Source organism: Piliocolobus tephrosceles, unplaced genomic scaffold (assembly GCF_002776525.5).
Source record: "Piliocolobus tephrosceles isolate RC106 unplaced genomic scaffold, ASM277652v3 unscaffolded_41394, whole genome shotgun sequence".
Classification (NCBI taxonomy): Eukaryota; Metazoa; Chordata; class Mammalia; order Primates; family Cercopithecidae; genus Piliocolobus; species Piliocolobus tephrosceles.
In genome coordinates this window covers 1-13,287 of record NW_022325859.1, presented here as the reverse complement: position 1 = coordinate 13,287, position 13,287 = coordinate 1, and the positions used below count along the sequence as shown (strand labels likewise).

General features: G+C 48.7%; 1 pseudogene across 1 annotated transcript; it reads left to right on the top strand.

The window, feature by feature from the left end:
• The first annotated feature begins 1,203 nt into the window (after positions 1-1,203).
• Positions 1,204-13,281, top strand: LOC113223443 (annotated as a pseudogene). The gene is made up of 7 exons (XR_003308738.1): positions 1,204-1,525; positions 2,951-3,250; positions 4,865-5,158; positions 7,779-7,829; positions 12,220-12,321; positions 12,784-12,836; positions 12,937-13,281. The product of XR_003308738.1 is annotated as a killer cell immunoglobulin-like receptor 2DL3 (transcript).
• Positions 13,282-13,287: the final 6 nt, after the last annotated feature.

The following is a 13,287-nucleotide window of genomic DNA, read 5'->3' as shown; positions in this document are numbered from 1 at the left end:
GGGGCAGGTAGGCAGCCAGGGTGAGTTTACCTTCAGCCCAGCAAGGGCCTGGCTGCCCAGACACACCGCCCCGTGGGGGCAGCAGGGGAGGCCCAGGTTTGCCTGTAGATGGATGGTTCATCATGATCTTTCTTTCCAGGGTTCTTCTTGGTCCAGAGAGCCTGTGCACAAAAGGGTGAGTCCTTCCCTAAACCTTAGGGTGTCATCTCCCCACCTAAGAGGACTTTCCTGAAACAAGAGGGAGTCCTGTCGGACAGTCTCTCATAAACTAAGAAGGGGGGACCCTGGGGTGCTCGGCTCACACTTCTGACCTCGTCCTCTCTGGCCTTTCTTACCCTTGGCTGAGTCAAGCTCTGTGAAGACCAGGGTGAGCTTGGGGTGCTCCAAGCTGAGGTGTGCAGGGAGGAAGTGGTGTCAGCGACTGAGGAAGGGAGGGAAGCAGTGCTAGGAACAGCAGGTCCTCCGAGGACAAAGGTGTAACTCACACCCTCCAGTGTTTCCATGACGGTCAGGGCTGCAGTGTGGCTGCTGTCATTCTACCAGAAGAGGTGGGGAAACCACAGCCATGACCCTGACATTCCAAATCTTCTGATGGGGGCTCAGTGCATGCACTGGCTGATATTCCATTCACAGAGGACATGCCCTCCATGACGTGTCTATTTTGTGTTGTTTTATATGAGTCATCTTGAAGTGTTAAAATCTAGTAAGAGTCCCTTATTCAGCACTTGTTCAAAGTTCTCAGCTGACACTTTTGTTGTAGGGAGACGCCATGTATATGTGGGATGGGTTCTTCCTGTAGCCCTGGGCACCCAGGTGTGGTAGGAGCCTTAGAAATGTGGAAAGGGAGGCCGGGCGCGGTGGCTCAAGCCTGTAATCCCAGCACTTTGGGAGGCCGAGACGGGCGGATCACGAGGTCAGGAGATCGAGACCATCCTGGCTAACACAGTGAAACCCCGTCTCTACTAAAAATACAAAAACTAGCTGGGCGAGGTGGCGGCCGCCTGTAGTCTCAGCTACTCGGGAGGCTGAGGCAGGAGAATGGCGTAAACCCGGGAGGCGGAGCTTGCAGTGAGCTGAGATAGGGCCACTGCACTCCAGTCCGGGTGACAGAGCAAGACTCCGCCTCAAAAAAAAAAAAAGAAACATGGAAAGGGGAAGAATCTTCTGAGCACAGGGAGGGAGGGGCGGCTCCACATCCTCCTCTCTAAGGCAGCGCCTCCTTCTCCCCAAGGTGGTCAGGACAAGATCTTCCTGTCTGCCCGGCCCAGCGCTGTGGTGCCTCAGGGAGGAAACGTGACTCTTCGGTGTTACTATCGTGGTGGACTTTACAACTTTACCAACTTCACTCTGTACAAAGACGACAGAAGCCACGTTCCCATCTTCCACAGCAGAATATTCCAGGAGAGCTTTCTCATGGGCCCTGTGACCCCGGCACACGCAGGGACCTACAGATGTCGGGGTTCATACCCGCACTCCCCCACTGAGTGGTCGGCACTCAGTGCACCCCTGGCGATCATGGTCACAGGTCAGAGGGCTCCTGTCTGGGCTTCTCCTTGTCCCACCTCCTGAATCCCAGAGCTTCTGCTGGGGGTGTCCACCAGGGTCCCATCACCCAGGACCTGACTGTCTTTGGGGTAAAGGGGGATTGAATACAGGGAAACGGGTGCTGTGATGGGAAGAATAACTGTCCCCAATATGGCTACATTCTAATCCCTGGAGCCTGTGACTCTTTATGCTATAGGGCAGGGGACTGAAGGGGAAGACGGAGCTCAGGTTGTTGATGCGTTGACCTGGAGATGGGGAGATGGCCTGGACTGTCCCACTGGGCTCAGGGTAATCACAAGGCACCAAACGAGAGGAGGAGGAGAGTGGGGATTAGAGCAGCGTCCTGGGAGAATCCATCAGCCACTGTGGGCTTTGAAGGTGGAGGAAGCCACAATGGCAGGTGGCCTCTACGGGCTGGAGAAGTCAAGAGAACTGCTCTGCTGAGTCTCCAGAGGGAACGCAGCCCTGTAGACACCTTGATTTTAGCCCATGGAGAACTGGATCCAATTTCTGTCTCCAGAAGTGGAAGGGGTCAGTGTGTTCCCTCCTGCTGCCATGTTTGTGATAATTTTCTGCAGCAGCAACAGGAAACCAACACAGGAACCAGGTCAAGGACGAGTTAGGAAACCAAACAACGATAGCCGGGCGTGGTGGTGGGCGCGAGTAAACCAATGACTGGATTCAGTCGCTTGAATCTGGGAGGCAGAAGTTGCAGTGAGCCAAGACCACACCACTACACTCCAGCCCGGGTGAAAAAGTGACACTCTGTCTCAAAAATCAATTAATTAATTAATTAAAGAAACCAAACAAGGAGAAGGTTGGCAATCCCGAGATCAGGAAGGGCGGGACGCTGATGCCACCACCAGGCTCCATCCACATAGGGAGGGGTCGATGCTCTTCGAACCAACACCAGGAGCCACCCTCTGGAAGCTGAGGCCATGGAGAAGGCACAGGCAAGGCAGGAGAGGCTCCCAATCCCCACCAGGAACAGGCGGTGTGGACACTGGTGCCTGCTTTACTGATCAGTTCATACTTCCTGCCAGGGATTCCAGTTTGCCCAAAAGAGACTGAACCAGGCTGCTAAGAGCCTGGACATGCAGCCTGCCGTGGTTCCTCTTCCACCCCCACATAGACAGGAGGACAGAGATTAGTGGGAAACAGCTACAACAGCCTAAGAGATGAGGCTGAGCCCAGTGGGAAGGGCGTCTGAGGCTACAAGAGACAGACGGACACAGAAGAGGGAGGGAGAGAGATGGAGGGACCTGTACCAGGGGATAAAAGACAGGGAGACACAGAGAGGGAGGAGAGAGACAGAGAGCCGGGAGGGGAACCCTCACTCAGTCCAGGTGCCATGGATATGATGACAAAGGGAGACGCCTTCTAAACACACAACCTCTCTTTCTAGGAGTCCACAAAAAACCGTCCCTCCTGGCCCTCCCACGTCCCCTGGTGAAATCAGGAGAGACGGTCATCCTACAGTGTTCGTCAGATATCGTGTTTGGGCACTTCTTTCTGCACAGTGAGGAGATCTTTGAGGAGCCCTTGCACCTTGTTGGAGAGCTCCATGGTGGGGGTTCCCAGGCCAACTATTCCATCAATTCCACGATGTCTACCCTTCCAGGGACCTACAGATGCTACGGTTCTGTCACTCACTCCCCCTATGTGTTGTCAGCTCCCAGTGACCCCCTGGACATCGTGATCACAGGTGAGAGTGTCCGGACATTCTTCTCATTGTCACTGGGACACAGAGTGAATGATCCAGGACTTGGAAGCCCCAGGTTGTCATGAGGAAGATGAGTGTGGGATTCTTATGGAGAGAGACGCACTTGGTGAGGTCTGTACCAACAGAGACAGAGAAACAGGAGACACAAGTACAGACCAGGTGTCATAACAGAGGACAGACACAGGGGCCATACAGGGAGGTAGAAAAGAGAGAAGGAGTTAAAGGGGACACCCAGACAGACAGACATGTCCCAGAGAGAGGTGTCCTTCCGTGCTGACTTTGCTCAGACACCTGGCACAGGTTAGAAGCTTCATTTCTGTTTTACCTCCACCAAGTGTTTCTACCAGGAGAACCCAAGGACACCCATATTTCTGTCCTGAGTCAGCCCCTGTGGCCTCAGGCCTTGTGGCATCTACAGATGCCGTGTTTGTTCTGACACCTCTGCCCTCCGTGCAGTGGAGAGTCATCATCCCAGGATATCATGGCCCCAGAACACCAACCCCTGTATGCTGTGTGGACTTGGGGTCCCCAGTCTGGATTCTGAGGCTCATATTCCACATAACCCCACATATGATAGGATTCCTGAGAGACACAGAGAGAAATCAGGAACATCAAAAAGCAAAGACATAAACACACAGAGAAGGAGCCAGAGGAAGGAGATTGAGAGACTCACAGACACATAAAGAGAGAGGAAAGAGGGCAGAGGAGTGGAGAGAATGATGGAAGGGAGGAGAGAAAAGCTCCAAAATCAGAACCCGGAGGGAGGGGCACAAAGACAGAGAAAGATAAAGATGTGGGGATGGATTGCAGAGATTCCAAATAGAACTAGGGAGACTGAGAGGCAGAGAAAGACAAGGAGACGGAGAGAGACAGATGGTAGATGGATAGATAGATATAGATAGATGATAAATAGGTAGATGATAGATAATGAATGGGTTATAGATACATAGATGGCGATTGATAGATGATACATAGAGATGATGATGATGACAGAAAGATAGACAGATAGATAGATAGATAGATAGATAGATAGATAGATAGATAGACAGACACAAAGATAGATACATAGACACGTAGATGATACATAGAGACAGAGAGGCAGACAGATGAGAGGGAACAGACAGATGATACATAGATATAGATAACAGATAGATGGTGATAGACAGACAATTGATATTGAGATAGATAAATGGTACATAGATATAGATTACAGATAGATAATTGCTAGATTGACAGGTAGTAGATAGATAGATCAATCGATAGATAATAGATAGAAATGTGCAGAAGGTTATGAACAAAACAGAAAGTGAGAAACTCAGAATAAAAGAAAAAGGAAGATCAAGTCAACAATCCAAGGAGGATCAGAGAGAAGAAAACAATACAAAAATGGAAAACACATCACGGGGTGGGGAAGTGAAGTCAGAGACCTAGAGAGACAGAGAAAGTGGAAGGAGGAAACAGACATGAAGAGAGACGGGGTGGAGGGTGACAGAGAGCATTAGGTCATAGAGCAGGGGAGTGAGTTCTCAGCTCAGGTGTGAGGGGAGCTGTGACAAGGAAGAACCTCCCTGAAGAAACTACCTCTTCTCCTTCCAGGTAAATATGAGAAACCTTCTCTCTCAGCCCAGCCGGGCCCCACGGTTCAGGCAGGAGAGAACGTGACCTTGTCCTGCAGCTCCCAGACCTCGTTTGACAAGTACCATCTATCCAGGGAGGGGGAGGCATATAAACTTAGTCTCTCTGCAATGCCAAGCATCAATGGAACATTCCAGGCCGACTTCCCTCTAGGCCCTGCCACCCACGGAGGAACCTACAGATGCTTCGGTTCTTTCCGTATCGCACCCTATGAGTGGTCACACCCGAGTGACCCACTGCCCGTTTCTGTCACAGGTGAGGAAACCTCAAGCCTGTCCCATGTCTTATGATCCCAGAGCCATAGCTGAGGAACTTGCTGCTGATGATGGAGAGAAGCATGGACAGGTTCAGAGAGAAGACCAAGCCTCAGTGTGAGGGCGGGATCAGGACGCAGGATGGCAGAGAGGGCCCCTCCAAACCCTCCTGCATGGCCTGCATGGTGGTCCGCGGTCAGGGCTCCAGGCACCCAGGCAGATGGAGAAACTGGTCAGGACAGACCCAGAGGAGGGAGACTGGGCTCAGTTTGGGGAGATCAGAGGTTCCCTCAGCCCCTCAACCTCACCCATTCACCAGAAGCCCACCTGGCCTCTCAACCACACAGAGATATCATCACCAGCAACCCTTACACCCTTTTCTTTTCATTTGAATAAATATTTGTTGAAGTTAAAAATACCTATAAAATTTACCACCTTTACCATTTTTAAGTGTAAAGTCCAGTGGTCATAAATACATTTATATTCTATTTTGTTTTGTTTTGTTTTGTTTTTGTTTTGTTTTGTGTTTACCCTCCACCGTTCCCTTCCTGGCCTCTGGTAGCCACCATTCTACTCTCTACCTTCTTGAGATCCACTTTAGAGCTCCTGTATAAGGGTGAGAAATGGGAATCTTTGTAATGAGCTCCAGTTCCATCCATGTGGCTGCAAATGTCAGGATGTTATTGTCTCTCTGGATGAGTAGTCTCCACTGTGTGTATGTACCACATTCTCTCTATCCATTCACCCACTGAGGGGCAGGTAGGTTGACTCCACATCTTGGCTACTGTGAACTGTGCTGGAACAGTCATCGGAGTGCAGATAGAACTTCGATACACTGAAGTCCTTTCCTTTGGATGTAAACCCAGTAGTGAATTTGTGAATACTCTGAAAATTCTCTTTTTAGTCATTTGTTTGGTTTTTGTTTTGTTTTTGTTTTGTTTTTGTTTTTGAGGCAGAGCTTTCCTCTGTAGCCCAGACTGGAGTGCAACTGACACAATCTAGGCTCATTGCAACCTCCTGGGAGTCAGAGGCCTCCTGGATTCAAATGACTCTTCTGCCTCAGCCTCGCTGGGAGCTGGATTACAGGTGTACGAAACAACGCCTAGCTACGTTTCGTATTTTTTAGGACAGACAGAGTTTCCCCATGTTGACCAGGCTGCTCTCAAACTCCTGACCTCAAGTGAGGTGCCCGCCTCGCTCTCCCAAAGTGCTGGGATTACAGGCATGAGCCACCATTCCCAGCCTCTTTTTAGTTTCTTAAAGGACTTCCATACTTTTCTGCATAATGGCTGTACTAATTTACCTTCCTACAAACAGGGTACCAGGATTCTCCTTTCTCTACCATCTTGCCAGCATTTGTTTCCCTGTCTTGCAGATAAAAACCATTTTAATGGGGTGAAATGAAAATTCATTGTGATTTGTATTTCTCTGACAATGGGTGATACTAAAAAGTGTTTCATACACATGATGGCCATCTGTATGTTTTGTGTGTGGAGAAATGTCTGTTCATGTCTTTTGCTCAATTTTTAGTTAAATTATTTGTTTTATTGCGTTATGTGAGCTTCTTATATTTCCAGTTATAAATCCCATCTCTGATGCATAGTTTGCAAATATTTGCTCCCATTCTGTGGGTTGTCTCTTCACTTTGTTGGTTGCTTGTTGTGCAGTGCAGAAGCTGCTTAGTTTGATGTAATCCCAATGGTCTGTTTATTGCTTTGATTACTTGTGTTTTTGAGGTTTCAAACCAAATGTCTCTTCTCAGACAAATGTCCTGAAGCATTTCCCCAATATTTTCTTCTACGTGTTTCATAGGTTCCGGCCTTAGACTTGTGTATTTAATCCATTTTGATTTGGTTTTTGTGGATGATGAGACGTAGAGGTGCAGTTTCATTCCTCTGCATGTAGATAACCCGTTTTACCCACATTGTTTATTGAAAAGACTGTCCTTTCCTGATTGTAGCCTCCTGGCACCTTTGTCAAAATGCATTGGATTGGCTGGGCATGGTGGCTCACACCTGCAGTCCCAGCACTTTCAGAGGCCAAGGTGGGTGGATCACCTGAGACCAGGACTTTGAGGCCTGCCTGGCCCACATGGTAAAACCCTGTCTCCACTAAAAGTATAAAAATTAGCTTAGCATTGTGGTCAGCACCTGTAATACCACTACTCAAGAGTTTGAGGCAAAAGAATTGCTTGAACCCAGGAGACAGAGGTTGCTGTGAACCGAGATTGCACCTCTGCACTCCAGCCTGGGTAACAGACCAAGAGTCCATCTCAAAAAAAAGAAAGCCATTGAATGTAGATGCATGGATTTTATCTGTGTTCTTCATTTCATTCCATTGTTCTATGCACCTTTCCTTATGCCAATGTCATGCTGTTTTGTTTACTACAGCTCTGTAACATATTTATAAGTCAGCTAATGTGATGCTCCTGTTTTCTCTCTGTACCTTAAACTCTCAAGACAATGGGCAACACATACAAAAATTATGGAGAAGAGGATCCCAGGACTCCCAGAGCCCAGTGTTAGATAACAGAGTGTTGGCCGTGAACCAACCTCAAAGATTTCCCTTGAGTAGAGGACAGACACCTTCATTTCCTCACCTCTCTCCTGTCTCTATTCTAGGAAACCCTTCACGTGGTTGGCCTTCACCCACTGAACCAAACTCCAAAACCGGTGAGTAAAGAATCCCTCTTATCTCTGCTTTTGGAAACCTGGGGAGGTGGAAGCCTTGGATTCAAGCCTTGGCTCAGCACCTCCCAGACAGGCTCTGATTGTGGGCCTGTCTTCCACCATCTCTCTGAACTCCAGACACTCCAACAGCAAAAGGGATCCGGGCCCAGCACAGGGCTCCGTGAAGTCTCTTAATCTCTAATCTTCTGCAGCTGAGACCTCCTACAAGCTGGAAGAATGATTGCAAATCTGACATCCTTCTCAGGAAAAATCAGTGTTTGTTCTCCCTGCATTCCTCACTGGAGGATAAATTCCTGGGGGCTTGAAAGGGGGAAGGGAAGGGAACATCTAATGAGGCCAAGGTGTTTTAGAGAAGATCCACTTGCCAAGGAATGAACTCCTGTTGGTCATGAGGCAACCCTGGCTGACTCAGCAGAGAAAGAGCCTTGCAGTAACAGAGAACAGAGCTCATGCACACACACTTCGACTCACTGACTCATTCAGCCACAGTCCCATGCTCAGGCTGTGCAGGTAGAATCCTTTCCTACTGTTGCCATAACAAATTTCCACAACATTGGTGGATGAAAACACAACGGCTTTTTAATTATCTTACAATGCTGTAGCTCAAAGGATGAAATGCATCTCACTGGGCTAAAATCAAGGTGACAGCAAGGGTGCCTTCCCTCTGAAGTTTCCAGGCAAGAATCTGCTTTCCACATGTCCCAGTTTCTACAGGCTCCCACGGTCCTTGGCTCCTGGTCCCCTTCCTCCTTCCACAAAACCCACAAAGACTGGTCACGTCTCACATGGCATCACTCAGACCCTTCTTCCTTGTCCACACCTCTTTCTCTGAATGTCCCTCTGCTTTCTTCCTCATCTCTTAAGAACTTTGGGATTTTATTGAGTTCACCAAGATAATCCATCATCATCTCCCTAAAAGCATCCAGGATATCCTCCTTTTCAGTTCAGCTGATTAGCAACTATAATTCCATCTGAAATCTTCATTCCTCTTCTCCACGTAAAATCACATATTCAAAAGGTATGAAGGCTAGGACATGGACATTTTTGGGGTGGGGTGGATTCTCCTACCTTCCACAAATAGTAAACAGGATGCATTTGGCCTGTGCTTTGGGACACTGACGTTGCAGATGGGTAAACGAGAGGAAAGAAAATGAATGCACAAGTGGACCTATAAATGGCTGATCCATTGCGAAACATCGGTGCATGAAATCGATTTATTTATGTATTTATTAATTATGTATTTATTAAGACGGAGTCTCGCTCTATCCCCTAGGCTGGAGTGCAGTGTCATGATCTTGGCTCACTGCAACCTCTGCCTCCTGGGTTCAAGTGATTCTTCTGCCTCAGCCTCTCAAGTAGCTTGGATTACAGACATGCGCCGCCACACCTGGCTAATTCTCTTTGTAGATTTTTGGTAGAGACGATGTTTCACCATGTGGCCCAGTCTATCTCCAACTCCCAATCTCAAGTAATCCGACCGCCTCAGCCTCCCAAAGTGCTGGGATTATAGGCGTGAACCACGGCACCCAGCCAGAATTTAAAATAAATAATAGATAATGCTGAGTGTATGATTTCAGGTCACAGAGAAGGTCTTACTAATCACATATTTGTGATGTTAATGAAAAAAGTGGAAGACTGGCGGAAGGATTTTCCAAACACAGCTGTCAGCCGTGAAGGCACGAAGGTGAAAACAATCTTATGTGGAAGGAAGAGGCTCTGCCCGAAACGCTGGGAATGAGATGGGGAGAATTACAAGAGCACTGGAGAGAGGGGAGAGCACACTGGGCACACAGGAAACTAAGGAGGACAAGGAGTGTGTGTTTATACTCACAGCCCTTGGATTCACCTCGGACTAACTAGGAATCCCTACATGACTAATAGTGACTGACAGGAACATAAGGGAGGCCCAGGTGCGTACCTGGAATCTAGGAGACTGTGGAAAAGGCGATTCCCGCCCCACTGGTGACACGTGGTGCTGATTTAGACACTAAGTGGTTGAAGTGGATGGATACAGGATATGTTTGTGAGGTAGAATCATTTGCAGGGAGGGCTTGCTGGGTTTGATTTTTCCTAGTTGTTTACTCCTTGCTTCATTAATTTCTTTCTGAAATTTATTTCTCCTACATGTCAATCAATACCTGGTAGAGGAGTGATAGAAAGACAAGGCATGGTGCGAATGAAGAGACCTATTATAGCATAATATACAAAGCTGTGAATGGTGGCTCATGCCTCTAACCCAGCATTTTGGGAGGCTGATGTGGATAGATCACTTGAGATCAGGAGTTCGAGACCAGCCTGGCCAACATGGTGAAACCCTGTCTCTACTAAAAATGCAGAAATTAGTCATGCATGGTGGTGCATGCCTGTAATCGCAGCTACTCTGAAGGCTGAACCAGGAGAATGACTTCCATCCTGGAGGCAGAAGCAGAGCCGAGATCACCCACTGCATTCCAGCCTGAGTGACACAGGGAGACTCCATCTCAAAAAATAAAAACACAAAAATATAATATAACATACATGAATGACAAAGGTACGTCAACTCCAATCACCATTTTTCTAGATCTCTGTAATTACTTCCTTGATCCTTTATCTTATCCATTAGAAAATCAGCCTAAAACCTCTTCCTTATTTGGCTTTCTGTAAACATGAGATCATGTAGAAAATATGAAAGCCCCTGAACCCACCAGCACAGGTCCAGGAATACAGAACGTGTGCTCTGTTCATTACAAAACATTTTCCCCCTCACCCAAATCCCCCACCTCACCCCTACTTCCAATCACCTGTGGAGATTCAGATAGACCTTGGGGAGGTAAACACTGATACACCTTTGAGTGAGTTCAGATCTTGGAATCAGAGATCATCACCAGCACTAGCTCCTGCCCCCCTTTCCTACTAATTCACAGAAGGACAGGTTGTATTGAAGCAATAGATGGTGGAGGACGTTGTCCTTACCCCAGACTCTCCGGTAGAATAGCAGCCTTATATGTGTCTCCCGAGATCACAAAGAGTAGCACGTTTCACAATGGCTTCATCATTATTTCCTGCTTGTTTAACATAAGAGAATTCTGCTTCGCTTTTTTTATCTTGATTTCACTTCTCTTTCCTTTTCTTGGAGAATGTAAGTTGTTTGAGTCAAGAATGTTGTGGATGTAGAAACTGTAAAGCACATTCACTGTGTATCAATCCCAGTCCAGTCTTCCCAGAGAAGACTCTAAACACCTCCTGTACTGCACCTGGGGCTATGGCAGCTTCTGTCACTCACCGTCACTCCAGAGAGACAGAACACACAGAGAATACATGACACAGGCAGGTTCATTACTAACAGATAACCAGCAAGTGACAACAGAAACCTACATTTCAATGTGAGCCAGTCCCTCTAGGAAGAACAGGAAGAGAGCCCAGCCTGTTCTGGGATGTTCCTCCTGCTCTCAGGATGTTGCTGTCTTAGTCCATTTTTGTGGCTGTAAAAGAACACTTGAGCCTGGGTAACTTCTAAAGAAAAGAGATTTGTTTGGCTCACAGTTCTGCACACTGTACTGGAAGCATGGAACCAGCCTCTATTTCCTGTGACGGCCTCAGGCTGCTCCCACTCTGGCAGAAGGGAAGGAGGGTCTCTGCGTGCGGAGAACACCGAGATCACACGGCAAGGGAGGGAGCAAGGGGGAGGGGGAGCAATGGAGCTTCCAAGTTCTTGGAGACGGAGTCTCGCTCTGTGGCCCAGGCTGGAGTGCAGTGGCGCGATCTCGGCTCACTGCAAGCTCCGCCTCCCGGGTTTACGCCATTCTCCTGCCTCAGCCTCCTGAGTAGCTGGGACTACAGGCACCCGCCACCATGCCCGGCTAATTTTTTTGTATTTTTAGTAGAGACGGGGTTTCACCGTGTTAGCCAGGATGGTCTCGATCTCCTGACCTCGTGATCCGCCCGTCTCGGCCTCCCAAAGTGCTGGGATTACAGGCTTGAGCCACCGCGCCCGGCCCCCAAGTTCTTTTTAACAACCAACAGTCCAGGATCTAATACAGCGAGAACTTGCTAACCCTGTCGTGTGGGGCAGTATTAATCTATTCACAATGGATCTACCCCCATGGCCCAAACACCTCCAAAAAGGCCCAACCTCCCACACTGGGGGTTAAATTTCAATGTGAGATTTCAAGGGTTCAAATATCCAAACTAAAGCAGTTGTATATTCAGCACGTTCCATGGTTACTGTGAGAGCTATAACTGAGAAAGTAGGAGAAAGCTGGGTCTCCCGCCATCAGGCCGCTTGTCCTAAGGAGATATTCCACGAGGTTACCTGTCAATCAAGAAATGAGAGACAATTCATAAAAAGGAACTGCTGTCACTATCTTCTTATTGGAGTCTCGTCTTCCTCCAGGTAACCCCAGACACCTGCATGTTCTGATTGGGACCTCAGTGGTCATGATCCTCTTCACCATCTTCTTCTTTCTCCTGCATCGCTGGTGCTCCAACAAAAAGAGTAAGTCTCACGAAGCACAGGCCAGAGACCTCAGGGCCGTGTGGGGAAGCGGGATGGGAGCACGCAGGTGTGTGTTCCTCACCGGCAGGATGGTCTCCAGCCTAAGGCAGGAGCCACAGAGGCAGAGCTTTCTAGAGAGAGCACCAGACACCCTGCCCCTGCCTTCAGCTCACAGATCATTGCCTGATTCTGAACTGTATCCTCACGTGCCTGCAGCCACTGACATCCAGGAGAAGGTTCCATGAGAGGCAGAAAGTGGGAGACAGAATCACTGGGATGCCAATGGAGAGCCATTCATGGGAAGGGGTCTTGAACTCAGAGAGACAGAATGTCTGAGTCTGGCTGTTGGCAGCTGAGGGACCTCAGGCACCTACGGCCTCCCGCTGTGTGTTGGGTTCTGCACATGAAATGAGGACCCAGACGTGCCCTCCCAGCTGTTTTGATGACTTTTTTCTCCTACAGATGCTGCTGCAATGGACCAAGAGCCTGCAGGGGAGAGAACCGTGAACAGCGAGGTAGGTCCTCCTCGGCCCAGCCTCGTGGATTGAATCTTATTCCCTAATAGTCCTGAAGAATGCGAGCCCCCTTCCTCACTCAACATTTCCCTCTCTCCAGGACTCTGATGAACCAGACCCTCAGGAGGTGACATACGCACAGTTGGATCACTGCGTTTCCACACAGGGAAAAATCACTCGCCCTTCTCAGAGGCCCAAGACACCCCCAACAGATACCAGCGTGTATACGGAACTTGCAAATGCTGAGCCCAGATCGCAAGTTGTCTTCTATCCATGAGCACCACCGTCAGGCCTTGAAGGGGTCTTCTAGGGAGACAACAGCCCTGTCTCAGAACCGGCTTGCCAGCTCCAATGTACCAGCAGCTGGAATCTGAGGGTGTGAGTCTGCATCTTAGGGCATCGCTCTTCCTCACACCACGAATCTGAACATGCCTCTCTCTTGCTTACCAAC